This window comes from Canis lupus, chromosome 8, assembly GCF_003254725.2.
Source record: "Canis lupus dingo isolate Sandy chromosome 8, ASM325472v2, whole genome shotgun sequence".
Taxonomy (NCBI): domain Eukaryota; kingdom Metazoa; phylum Chordata; class Mammalia; order Carnivora; family Canidae; genus Canis; species Canis lupus.
In genome coordinates, this window is record NC_064250.1 from 26,677,746 (window position 1) to 26,691,530 (window position 13,785).

At 42.5% G+C, this 13,785-nt stretch overlaps 1 protein-coding gene across 11 annotated transcripts in view; it reads right to left on the reverse strand.

Moving 5' to 3' along the window:
- The window catches only part of VCPKMT (valosin containing protein lysine methyltransferase), a 44,740-nt gene that overhangs the window by 16,982 nt on the left and 13,973 nt on the right, over positions 1 to 13,785 (reverse strand). For 4 of the 11 annotated variants that reach the window (XR_007412313.1, XR_007412312.1, XR_007412302.1 and 1 more), the window contains one exon: positions 613 to 6,290. The exons of 5 other annotated variants lie outside the window; for them this stretch is intronic. The gene's annotated coding sequence lies outside the window, so the exon portion shown is untranslated. Of the gene's footprint in view, positions 1 to 612; positions 6,291 to 13,785 lie in introns of those variants that run through there. 2 more of the 11 variants (XR_007412305.1, XR_007412303.1) reach the window with 2 other exon arrangements.

Sequence of the window (13,785 nt, forward strand, 5' to 3'; positions counted from 1 at the left end):
CCCTCAGACTGTGGCCTGCCTGTGGAGTGGGAGAGAGGCAGGACCCAGCTGGGCAGCCTGCAGGCCTCTCATCGGCCCCTCAGAGATGAGAATCCTGCTATTTGTCAAAGGAAGGCACCACCTTGCTTCCCATTGTGCCTTCACTTGCGGTGGGGCCTTACCTCTGGATAAGCATCAAGCCTCAGAAATACAGAATACCCAGTCAAATTTGAATTTCAGATAACAAATAATGTTTCAGTATAAATATGTCCCAAATACTGCACGGGGCAAACTTATGCTAAAACATCTTTTGTTATTTATCTGAAATTCAAATAAAACTGCGTGTCCTGTGTTTTAGCTGGCAGCTATACCTCCCTTGCAGTCTTCCCTCCCTCTAGGCCTTCCCAGGGAGTATTTATTCTAGAGATGGGCTTTTAAGCAAAAATTCATTCAGTTCTGATTCTCCTGGGTTTGTTGATGAAAAGGAAAGACTTCAGGGCACATCTACTGAATAAAATCTCTGTGGGTGGGTCCCAGAAATGCACATTTTATCAAGTTGTTATTTAGGTGATTCTGATGCACATGTGTATTAGTTATCTTTGCTCTGGGCAAATTATCCTCAAACACAGAGGCTGAAAATAAGCGACATTTATTAGCTCAGAGTTTGTAGGAGTCAAAAATAGGAATGGATTTAGCTCTGTGATTTGGGTTTAGGGTCTCTTATGATGCTGTGGTCATGTGTTGTTCAGGCTGCGATCATCTCAAGACTTCCCTGGTGTTGGAGAATTTCTCCCAGGCTCACTTGCATGGCCTCCAATAGGTTTCGGGTCTTTGCTATTGGCTGGAAACATCAACTCCTTATCAGTTCGGTCTCTCACTTCCCCCAGAGTTAGGGATCTGGGAGGTGGGGAGCGGGACTTCCTCAAGACAAATCTCAATTTAGACTATACACAGAGCGAGAGACTTTCAGAAGAGCATGAATACCAGGGGGCAGGAATCACTGGGGGCTAGCTACCCCTCCACAATATCCAAGTTTGAGAATCACTGATACAGATCAGTCCTCATCATACTGCAACCAAGACCACCTTTTAAAAATGGGACCTAAATAAATAAATAAATAAATAAATAAATAAATAAATAAATAAATAAAAATGGGACCAATCCTGTTTCTATCCTTCCTCCACATCCACCCCTTGGGAATTTGAGACAACAATGGAGAAGAAATGAGGGAGAAAAAATAGTCAGAATGACAATCTTAGAATAGCAAAATGTTAAATTTTAAAATGCTTGCCAATATTGTTTGAGGAGAAGTAAATTATATGCAAATCCCATGCATATGTAACTGTCATCCTAAAAATTTTACCGCTCAATGTGGCTCCTGAGGAATCTCCTATGAGGATTTCTGGTAACATAATAAGTAGGGTGACTAGTTGTCTACTTTCCCCAGGAGTCTCCCATGTCCTGGAAAATCCTTCAGTCCCATGCAAAATGGTCTCTTTCTTTTCTATTCTCTTTTCTCTTCTTTAAAGATTTTATCCATTTATTTGAGAGAGAGAGAGAGAAAGCATGAGCAGAGGGTGAGAGGGAGAAGGAGAAGTATGACGTGAGGCTCCATCCCAGGACCCTGGCCAGAGTAAAGGCAGATACTTAACCAACTAAGCCAGCCAGGCATCCCAGTTGGTCTCCTCCTTAACAAGGAGCCAACAAGAAAGGTATCTGTCACTCTGCCCCTCTCCACAGACTGTGGGTCCATCTACCTTGTGCTGAAGTAGAGAGAGCACAGGCTTTGAATGTGTGCCCTTTGCTGTGGCCTTAAACTAAGATGGGCAGCATAAATCAGCATTAGTGAGGCTTAAATATAATGATGCACATGGGGTTGCCTCGTAAACTGAGAGGTGCTGTACAGACGATGCTCTTTAGTGCTATTCTGTAAAGAGCCACTCCTAGCATGAAAAGTGGGGCCAAAAAAATGACCCCTTCACAATGTGGCAAAGCAATCAAGCCTGACATTTTCTCTTTCAACTAGGCTGGCTTTGCTGACCTCCCTAAAAGGGAAGTGTAGCCCACAAAGGCCACATTACACAACTTAATTTTTATTTATTTTATTTTATTTTATTTTATTTATTTTTAAGATTTTATTTTTATTTGTTCATGAGAGAGAGAGAGGGAGGGAGAGAGAGAGAGGCAGAGACACAGGCAGAGAGAGAAGCAGGCTCCATGCAGGGAGCACGATGTGGGACATGATCCTGGGTCTCCAGGATCAGGCTCTGGGCTGAAGGTGGCGCTAAACCGCTGAGCCAACGGGGCTGCCCTTAAATTTTATTTTAATTTGCAATTTTGTCCCCAGATTGATTTACTCTGTTTCCTCCAGAAAACCCTAAGCTACCGAAAAGGACAGTCCTCTCTATTGGATCCTCAATGACAGGTTTCCCAGAAAATCTGTGCGAAGCCTTGATAGAAAAGACATGATTCATTTTCACAGCTCTGCTGGTGTGACTCCCTCCTCTCAGAGAGAAAACCTGTCACCAGTGCCGCTCCTTCCTTCACCCCTCCTCCACTTCCACTCCTCAAGGATTGGGAGATTTTTTTTTTTGTTGGTGAGAAAAGCAGTAATCTGTAAATTGTGTTAAAGTGCTCATCTTTTCTTTTTTTCTTCTGCCTTTATCAGTCCCGTACATGGGTATGATGGGAAGTCACTAAGTCAAAATAGACAATACGATTTTTCAACAGATTCGATTTTCCATTGGGCCAATAAGCAACAATGGCCCTCGTTTACTTTTTGTCTTTCGTTCTCCTCTACTCACCCCTGTACCCTTAGACGGAATTGTGTGTCCCAGGCTCCCCAACAATAGTTCGGAATGTAAAAGAAAGACCATGTGGGTCTCGTGTTCCCTGCTGCCCTATAGCCCTATAACCTGGAACTTCTCTTACTGTCAATAAGAAGAATGATACCTGGCCTTCCTGTGGTAAGGGGCAATGAAGTATAAGGGTTTAGTTTTTCTGGAGTCCTTCCTTTGGCATGCTTTAGATGTCTGGCCCATTGAGTATTCCTCTAGGAATATTGTTTGCATTGTTTACTAGAGGAGAATTTCTACTTACCAACCTTAGCAAGCTTACCTAATAATTGTAATCATCTTAACACTGCCACACAGCTATTGCCTTATGATTTCTGTGTTATAGTTTTAACACTTAAAAGGCTGATTTTTGCCCAAGCACTTTAGGCCAGTCTCCAAGATGTGTCCTTCCCCTAATGTCCAAATGGTGAGATTTCAGTCTATGCAGAATTTAGCTTCAAGTTTCAACAACAATATAGAGTGTTATAAAAATCTATTTGTGAAGTCAGCAATTCTACCTCAATAAAATTGATTTTTTAAAAATGAACAATGCTTAAGTAAATCTTAATACAAGTACCATAATTAAGAAGATTATTAACACATTTTCCCTCTGGTTCATTAAGTTGAATGCAAGTTTATAGTTAATATATAATGAAAACATTACAACCCTATCAGAAGAAATGATGAAAAAAATTGCTCACCTCTAACCCTCCAGTCTGATACAATAAAGTAAATTGTGTCATTCCAGCATTTTTCTTCTGAAGGAAGAAAGATGGCCCGAGCAGGGCTCAAGACTCAGCCCTCTCCCATAGCCCTGCCTCCCTTTCCTAGGACATCTGAGGCCTAGGGGTGAAGTCCAGTGGCACACATAAGCTCTCAGAAAATTCTTGATGAAGCTGGGCAAAGATATTGTGATGGTGAGTCTTTTATTTGTCAACTTGGCTGGGCCACAGAGCCCAGATATTTGATCAAACCCCATTCTGAATGTTTCTGTGAGGGTGTTTTTAGGGGAGATTAAGATTTAAATTGGTGGACTTTGAGTAGAGCAGATTGCCCTCAAGGTGGTAGGCTTCACCAATCAGAACAAAAGACTGGAGGGCCCAACTGAGTCCCTCACCTTCTCTCAGCCTTGATTTCCTCATCTCAAGAGCGGAAAGCACTTTGGAAACACTGCTATATAATGTCTGATGTTATACTTACCATATTTTCTAAATTGATAGCAACAGCTAACATTGGAGGACTTTGTACAGGCCAGACTCTGCCAAGCACATATATTATTTTATTTAATCCATCCAACAACCCCATCTGGTGAATAGTTGTATTGTTCCCATTTTATAAATGAAAAAACTGAGGTATAGAGAAGTTAATCCACTTGTCTTAGGTCACACAGCTGGGATACAGCAGAGCTGGAACATAACGTATCTAGATCTATCAGGACTAGGGAATGTTCTCCCCAGTGATTAGCTCTGCGACCATGGGGAAGTATTTAACCGCTTTAAGTTTTGATATTCTTCTATGTACCATGGGATACCTGTCTATCTCCTCAGTCTATTTATTGTGAGAATTCAGGGAACAACATTTGGGAAGGTATCTAGCATAGTGTCTGGTGTGTGCTCAAGGAGTGCAACGAGAATTTCCATATAGACACCCCACGTCCCACACTGACAGCCCCCCTGCACCAAGGACAGCCTAATTACATGTAGAATAGGGAAAGCAGCCCAATTTGCTGCAAACCAAGGACCAATCTGCTACATTCAAACATTTAAAACAAAATCTTGTTTTAAGAAATATTCTTCCTAAAAAGAATCAATGAATTTGAACAGATTTATGTTAAGGCTTTTAAAATGTTAAATGAATATTTTCTTCTTGAATATATTTGAGGAGACTAAACTGCTCTAAAACTCAAACATTTAATACAAATCAAACATTCCTTAAAAAATATTAATGAAATATATATTATATTTTAAAATATAGTCATAACATTATCGTGTTAGTGTGTTAGGGCCACTCATAACATATTACCACAGACTGGGTAGCTCAAGCAACAGAAATGTATATTCTCACAGTTCTGGAGGCTAGAAGACCAAGATAATGGTGTTGGCTTGGTTTCTTCTGAGGCCTCTGTCCTTGGCTTGTAGATGACCATCTTCTCCCTGTGTCTTCACATCTTCTTCCTTCTGTACCTGTCTGTGTCCTAATCTTCTCTTCTTATAAAGATACCAGTCATACAGGGTTAGATCTATTTGATGACCTCATTTTAACTTAATTACATTTTTAAAAACCCTATTTCCAAACAGTCACATTCTGAGATAATGGGGGGTTAGGACTTCAACATATGCATTTTGGAAGGGCACAATCCAGCTTATAACAAATTCATATTAACTATACCCACAAGAAAAATATATTCTTCTTTGTTGGACATCTTCAGAATCATTGACTATGCATGAAGAATATATTTATACTCACTGACTATATTTGAGAAAAATATATGCATGAATATATCCAAAGAGTACTCCTTGAAACAAGCTTTGGGAAACTGGTTATTTTGGTAAATTTGACAAGTTGGCCATATGGCAAATTGACACTTTGCTGAACTGCCTCTCTGAGAATTAACAATTTGGTATACTGATCCAGAGCTGATGTAAAGTCTATATGAACCAAAATCTACTGGGACCTCCCCACCCTTTAAAACTATCACAATTATCTGAGAGAGAAAAGTACCCAGAACCATGCACACCTACTGAAACAAGAGCAACACTTAGTTGATAGGTAGCTGGCAAAGGGCATTCTTGAGGGAAGAGGGGAGGTGGGGCCAGGTTAGTGGGGTACTCTCTGGGGGTTTCAGGATCCTGGTACGTGGAAGGGGGAGAGTGGAGAGGAGAGAAAGATGATCCTCGGGATAACTCTGCTTCCCAACTTTGCTTCTGCTTCCCTTTTTCTGCATCTCCCCCAATCAGGCCACATGGGCATTTCTGTGTCACAGATGGCACTTCTAAGTCACCCACCAAGGATCCTTAGCAGCATAAGCTCCTTAATCTCAGGACCTAAATCTCCTTTTTGATTCATTTAACAGTGAAAACCCAAGGACATTGGTGGTGAACCCCCTTCCCTTCGACATCCGTGTCCAAATGCAGCTTCATCTCTTTCCTTCACTCCATTAGTCTACTGAAGTAGTGACCCTCTTCTTTCCAGAATCAATCCATTTGCCTTTGTTCTGGATTGCATTCCTTCTATCTGGGATCCTCTAAATCTCACTTCATAAATTACGTAGTGTCCCATCCCCAGTAACCCCACATTATCTTCAGCCACAATCTCTCTCCCTTCACCCTCTCCTACCTGCTTTCTCTCAATCCTAAGGCTCTCACTCCTACCAAACTCTATGAAATAAGCTACTACTCTTTCTCCACTCTTACCTTGCTTTTCATCCACAACTGCTTATGTCTGTATTCCAAGGACCTAGTCACACATCATAGGTGCCTCAAGAAAAGAAAGTTGGATTATTACTAAGCTGGATAATGGAATATTCCTCCAGCAATAAGTGCAAGAATCATACAGAATGTAAGATGCTGTTCTTGTTTTTAAGGAGGGGGCCATGGAGTTAGCACGATACATGAAACAAGAAACATGAAAAAATGTCATCAAAGCCACAATGTGAACAAACAGAACAGAATCTTTAAAATGAAGGCATCTGGAGAGGCCTCTGGGCTAGATGAACACCTTCCTGTTTCCACCCAGCACTGACATAAATGCAAATCAACAAAGTCAGAATAAAGTTCAAGGACCAAAGGGGATCCTTAGCCACTGTGCCACAACTAGGGGTTTACATAAAATGAATATAATGAGTATTTTGGATTTTCGTACCCAAAGGAGGAAGGCGCCAGGGGATAAATGAGCTCTGAGCAGTGGTCAATTCAGAGCATATATCAGCATACATGGCACTTCTTCAGTGTCTAGAGGCCTAAAGCTGGAACCAGAAGCCAGCTGTTCCTGGCTCTCCCTGGTGGTATACCCCTCACTGTAACAGGTGGGGTGATGCTTTGAAGATGGGAGTATGCAAGGCAATCTCAGGATTCTCTGCCCTCTGCACGTCCTCCACCACCTTCAGGACCCACCCATCCAGGCAGCCACAGAACTTCCTTTTCTCTGAGCAAAGCTGGCAGCTGAGAGCAAACCCCAGTGGGTTCCTGCAGCTGAGCCCTCCTGTGACCTTCAGCCCTGAGGAGAGCCCTGTCTGATGAACAAGGACCCGAGGGGCCTCGGAACCCCTGCAAGTCCAGTGTCTAATGCTCTGGTCTCCAATGGGCTGGAAGTTCCCATAAGACAAAGCACTGTTTATGGCCTGCCCTGGAAGTCCTTTAACCCTAAGGCTCCCAGGAACAATGAAATAAGCCACAGTGTTGACTTGAGGAGTTTTTTCATTTGATATGTTGGAGAAGCCAAAGGAAACATATTTGCAAAACCAGGCCAATCCTCTATGCTCCTATAGTAATAAGTATTTATAAAATGAGTGGCATGTATTGGGCTCTGTCCCATAGCACTTAACTCCTTTCAGGAACTAGCTCCTTTTCATGCCAGCCAGCAGCTCACAACTTGCTGGTATCCCTGGCACCTACCACAAGGCCTGGCCCACTGAACACAAATGAGGAGAGATGGCGACTCTGCCTCTCCATATCTCCTGTGAAGAGAAAAAGTGAGGGCAAAGATTGATAAGGTCTGCCGGAAATCACCTAGGGTCTGAGGGAAGAAAGCCTGAGGGACCAAGGGGAACTGATCCACAATCTATCCCCACGCCCTTCTGCAGACCCTCAGATAGGCACACCTGTTCGTTCAGAGATGAAGCAGATCCTCAGGCAGTAACTGTGAACTGAGAAAGCTAGTGGTCCTGGCAAAATGATTGTTTATTCTCAAATGTGGAGAGGGCCTGACTGAGTGGGCTGAAGAAGGAATCACAGCTTTTGTCAAAGGTGAGCCAAACACAGTAACTCACACTTCCATTCACCTTTCTTTCTTTTTTAAAGATTTTATTTATTTATTTATTTATTTATTTATTTATTTATTTATTTATTTATGATTTTATCTATTAATTCATGAGAGAGAGAGAGAGAGAGAGAAAGAGGCAGAGACACAGGCAGAGGGAGAAGCAGGCTCCATGCAGGGAGCCTGATGTGGGACTTGATCCCGGGGCCCCAGGATCAGGCCCTGGGCTGAAGGTGGTGCTAAACTGCTGAGCCACGCAGGCTGCCCAGATTTTATTTATTTATTCATGAAAGACACACACAGAGAGAGGCAGAGACACAGGCAGAGGGAGAAGCAGGCTCCATGCAGGGAGCCCGATGTGGGGCTCAATCCCAGGACTGCGGGATCACGACCTAAGCTGAAGGCAGATGCTCAACCGCTGAGCTACCCAGGCGTCCCCATTCAGCTTTCCAACTGACATTTGGCTCTCATATCCATTTTACTGTTTGAGCCTCTAAAGAACTCTGTGGGTGGATAGAACAAACGTCACCACCATCATCATCCCCATCTTACAGATGAAGAAACAAACTCAGATCTAGGGACTTGCCCAAGGACTCATGGCTTGTCAACAGCAGGGGTAGGAGGTCAGCCTTCGCCTTCTGGCCTTCATCTAGCCTGGAATGTTCCCACCAAGAGGTGCTGAGGCAACAGGGGCTGGGTGGTTCAGTTGGTTAAGCATCTGCCTTCAGCTCAGGTCAAGATCCTGGGGTCCTAGGATTGAGCCTTACATCAAGCTCCCTACTCAGCAGGGGGTCTGCTTCTCCCTCTCAGTATTCTCTCATCAATCAATCTATTTTTAACAAGTGCTGAGGCAAGTCTTTAGTCAGGAGAGGGACAGGCCCATCTGAGGTGGCTCTGAGTGGCTACTCTGAATCACCATCAATGTCTGGTAGCAAAACGCTCTGGAACCTCATGGGTCACCCAGAGAATTGCTTGAACTCTCCTGTGGTTAAAGAAATACTTCTGAGGAGATTCATAAGCTGGAACCATTTCGTGCTTGATGAGCAGGTCCTTGGTTCTTTCTTTACAGAAGTCTACTCTCCTTGCCAGGTCCTCATGGAAGGACAGCAAACAATGCCATTTTTTTTTTGCTCCAGAATAACAGTCACATTTTTCAAGGCTATCTGGCAAGGCGTGCCTGTGCTTTAGAGACACTGGTAAGAAAAATAAAGCTCTAGAATTCTTCCAGCTCTTTATAAATTAATTATAAACCTACTTACAGCCTTCACCCTCATACACACACACCATCATTCTCTCTGCTCACATTACACAGGTCTGGGCAGAGATCTTTATCTAAATGCAAAACTCTGAATTGCTAAGTGGCAATATTAGCTTGAGTCTTATGTTAGCCCTGATCACATTAAGCACGATCACATAAAGTAGCACTTCTATCAATTTTGACAGTCTTGAGCCCATCCAGATGCAACCCAACATTTAATCTGGTTTCCTACTGGTTGCTAATTTAATTTTCCTTTAACTGTATCCAATCATCTGTCAATCATCAAAGCTGTATTTAAAATCAACTTGGGCTCTACAGTGGGAACAGTAAGTGAATGGTTGTCTGAGGTCTTTCATATACTAGTCCTTGTGAGACTCAGGGATCATTCTAGAAGCTTTTGAAATGGATGCTTTTATTTTAGATTTCTTTTTTAAAATCTCAATTTGGTTTTAGGATGCTGTATAGTCCTAACAGAAAAACATTAGAGATCCCATAAAAGAAATCACAATCTTAAAAACTACCTTACCAACTTATTTGGAGTAACATGATATAACCATGAATTGTATTGATAGTCTTGAATCTAGTAATATAAAAAAAGATTAGGCTACTTGCAATCTTTTCAATGCTTTGCTCTGGACTAGTCCATCTAAAGTCCGGGAGAATGTATACTGCATCTGTAACATCTGTACCCCCAAGGGCCAACTCTACCTCTGTTCCAGGGCTCCCCACTGGCATATACTGGGAAAGGGGAGATTTTTATCCTACATCTCTCTGAGTGGCCAACCCAGTGTCGGTGCTTTCCTTGGTTCTTCCAGCTCCGCCCTGCCCGTCCAGACCTGTCTCCATGCAGAGGATGCTACTCCTTTCCCATGAGCATCGCCAGAGGATAATGTGGGCACGTGTGTTTCTTACACTGGCCTCTTCACTTTCTGCTACCACAGGAAGGCTATACCCAGGTGTCACTTTCCTGAAAGCTATGTAACTAAAGAGAATCACAATAAAAGAGAAATTAAAACTCCACACTAAATGTGGGCTTTTCCCATAATCCAGGCAAAAAGCAGCAAGGAAGTTTAACCTTTCTTAGATGACACGTTCCATTCCTCACTTTGCTCTCTGGACCTCAGACCTCACCACCGAAGGACCTCTCCTAATGCATGTTGTAACCTTTCCTCCACTTTTTAGGCACCCCCTAACCTTGGGGGTTAGTGGAGCCCCAGCATCTATCCTCTATCCTAAGCAATTCATCTTCCTCACTCCTGAGTTATTCCCTTGAAATAATAATTCCAGGATGGGGACAGAAAAGTGGAGGCTTGAACATTTTCTAGGTGCAAAGGCAGTGGATTTGCTCTTCTATAACATTAAATCAAACTTCCCACAAGTTTTTGTTTCCTCACTTTTACTTTCTGACTAGTTTTATGATGTTCCCTTTTGTAGTTTGGTAGGTTAAGCTTTCCATAGTAGGATCAGCAACCAACACTATTCTAGAAAGCTTGTAAGTCAACTGCTAAGGTGATTGGGTTCGTATTATGGACAAAATGAAGACTTAAAAAGCAGATCACTTCCTGAGAAAAGTACTGGTTGTAAAGGATCTTAAGATAGGGGTACGATTTGAAGAGCAGGAGAGCTTGAACACTCCACCAATTAGGACCTGCTCCACTCTGGGGAAGAGGAACCCAATCCCAAACCAAAGTTAACATGGTTATGTAACTGGGGAGTCCAGGAAGTACAGCTGGCTTTAGGCATGGTTGGTTGCAAAGGCTCAAAGTGAATCCCAGTTTCTCTCTTTTCTTCTAGACTCTGCTTTTCTCTGGGTTGACTTTTATTCTTGGAAACTCAAGGCTTATTTCATCATTAGCATCAGCTATCCTAAAAAAGAAGTGCCTCTTATCCAGAGGGCTCTGTGGGGTTAGCTTGAGTCACATGACACCAACCCCTAAATTGCAGCTGAGGATATGAAGCAATTTGGGCTGTGTTTGGCTACAGGGAGGGCAGAGGGGTCAGTGCAGTGGGTTCTTGGAAATTTGGTCTTTATCATAGACAGTTGGGAGAAGGTCTGATGGGGGACTGAAGCTATTGCTATGATTGCCCACTACATGAAAAGATCATGAGTAAAGACAGGAGCAGTAAAACACACTGTATATCCAGAAACATCTGCTTTGGCAAGTGAAAAAGAGGCAAGTAGAAGGAGATGTACTGGAAAGGGTACTGAACACCCAGCAGGCTCTGGGGATGTTTCTGACAGGATGATGAACATTTGGAACTCCAAGTTAGGAAAGTCCTCTGCCACCACTGTTTGCAGAGATGTGTGTAGAGACACACTGGAAGTGGGGGACTATGACACGAGCATAAATTAGAGGTAATGAGGCCTGAACCTGAGGTGGTAGCAGTAAAAACAGAAAGGAGAGAAGGACTGTGAGTCCCTCTGATGGGGGATTCTATACATGCTGGTTTTACGAAGGGGCAGAAGGAATTAAAGATGGTGAGAGAATGGTACCATTAGTAAAACTAGCAAGCAAGGCAGAAGAGTCTAAATGGCAGAAATTGTGCTCAAAATGGACACATTGCTGCTTGAGCAAGCTGAGGAAGACAGCAGGCAGGCAGCTAAGAGGCAAGGCCAGAGCTTCAAAGGGGTCAGAGCCAGAGGTTGAGAGAGAGTAAGAATCTATAGTAAACTTGTAGTTGGAATCATGAGAATCGTACCAGCTACTAAGGAGAGTACGTAGAGCTGAGCTGTCAAAGGACAGAAGTCTGGGGAATCGTGAGGCAGGCAACAGAGAAAGGAACAGGATGATGACTGACAAGGAACAGCCAGACTCTGGGCTGAAGGAGAAAGTCTGAACCTCTTGAAGTCAGATAGGAAGGAAGTTCTGTTCCCAAAGAGAAAATGAATCATACCCTCGTGTTCAACATTAAGACATCCAGTGTTGGTTTTGTACTCTTTATTTCATATTCTTCTTGTTCTTTTCTTTTCTTTTTAAAGATTTATTTATTTATTTATTCATGACAGACAGAGAGAGAGAGAGAGAGAGAGGCAGAAACACAGGAGGAGGGAGAAGCAGGCTCCATGCCGGGAGCCCGACGTGGGACTCGATCCCAGGACTCCAGGATCACGCCCTGGGCCAAAGGAAGGCGCCAAACCGCTGAGCCACCCAGGGATCCCCTTTCTTGTTCTTTTCACCAGTGAACTCACAAACTAAGTCCAACAAGGAGGCAGGGAGGCTAAGATTTCCAGCTTTCTGAGAACCAGTATTTCCACCCTGGTCTAGGCTACATTAAATGTGAGACCTGAGCTTCCTATCATTCCTTTTTTGGGTCTTCTCTCATTTTTACAGAATATGAACCACATATTAAAATCATTATCCAAGCACCACTACGCTGCCCACAACAAAACTGTTGACCAGCAAGCAGCATTACTGTGTGGATTTGGGAACAGAGGTACAAAATCTAAACCTGGCCCATGAAAGGTAGGCTGGAAATCTTGGTGTCTGAAGTACACACATAGGAGTTATATGACCATCAACATATTTGAACAGAAAACTGTTTGTCCCTAAAGCCAAAGGAGAAGACATTTCCAAGATTTCTCTTTTGTTAGCTCCCTTGTTTCCAATTATTCCTTGGATTCTGATATTTCCCAGGATCTTATCTTGGATTTTTTTTTCAATCTATACATTTGGAGTTATCTATAAGACCTTACCCTTCACTATTCACCCTCTTTTCTACCCTAAACCTATATATTTAGCTATTACATTATATCTCATGAGGGCTGCAGTGTGTGGTTGTTCTGTGTACTGCAAAAAAGTGCCATTGAAAGGGGACACCATTCACATGGTAGATATTATTGTTTTGAAGTTAAAGGAAAAAAAATTAATTATAATTTGATTCCAAACTTGTACAATTTGTATACATGATGAGTTTCTGGTAGATGGCAGTAAAGTCTCTAGTTCTGATAAAATTAATATCACATTTTTCCGTAGGAAGTATTTTTTAAAAAAAGAATCCTATCTGATGTGCACAAAGACACTATGTGGGCTGTGGAGGCTCTGACTCTACCAGGATGCTCCTTGGGCACCTACATCATTTCTTATTCAGTATAGGCCCACAATGGCTCTTAAATCCATCCCTTGTTGTCCATTCTCACAAATGCTCCCTAATTTCAGACCCTTTATCCCCATCCCAACATCTCTTGGCTGGGCCATTTGTTAATACTTCCTTCTTGATCTCTTGGCCTTATATTTTGTCCCAGGACTGTCAGATGATCCTTCTAAAATGATTTGGCTCAAGTGATTTCTGTTTAATATGTCTCATTGCCCAACTTATACTCCTGAATATGGCATATAAGACTCTCCATGTTCTTCCCCTGCCCTTATGTTCCAACGACACCAGATTACCACATTTGATGCAGTTACAGAGTTAACCACACCCTCCTTTGTACAGCCACTGTAGCTAATTCATACCTTTATTATTATACTTCTCCCAGAGTTGCAATTCATTTTGCATGCCTATCACATTATGGATAAGTGAGCAGCTTAAAGCTATAAGATTGCATTTTATTGATTTATTTGCCCCTAGTACCTAAGAGAGTACTAATGTGTATACTGGACACGTAGGGATACCTGTTTGCTGACTGAGTGAATAAATGTGTCAAATATTTCCACGAAGTCATGGAGGGTGGATATGATAATGGGAGAAGGGAAAATAACTTAAATGTCTTGAGGATCTTTTACATCAGTTGTTATT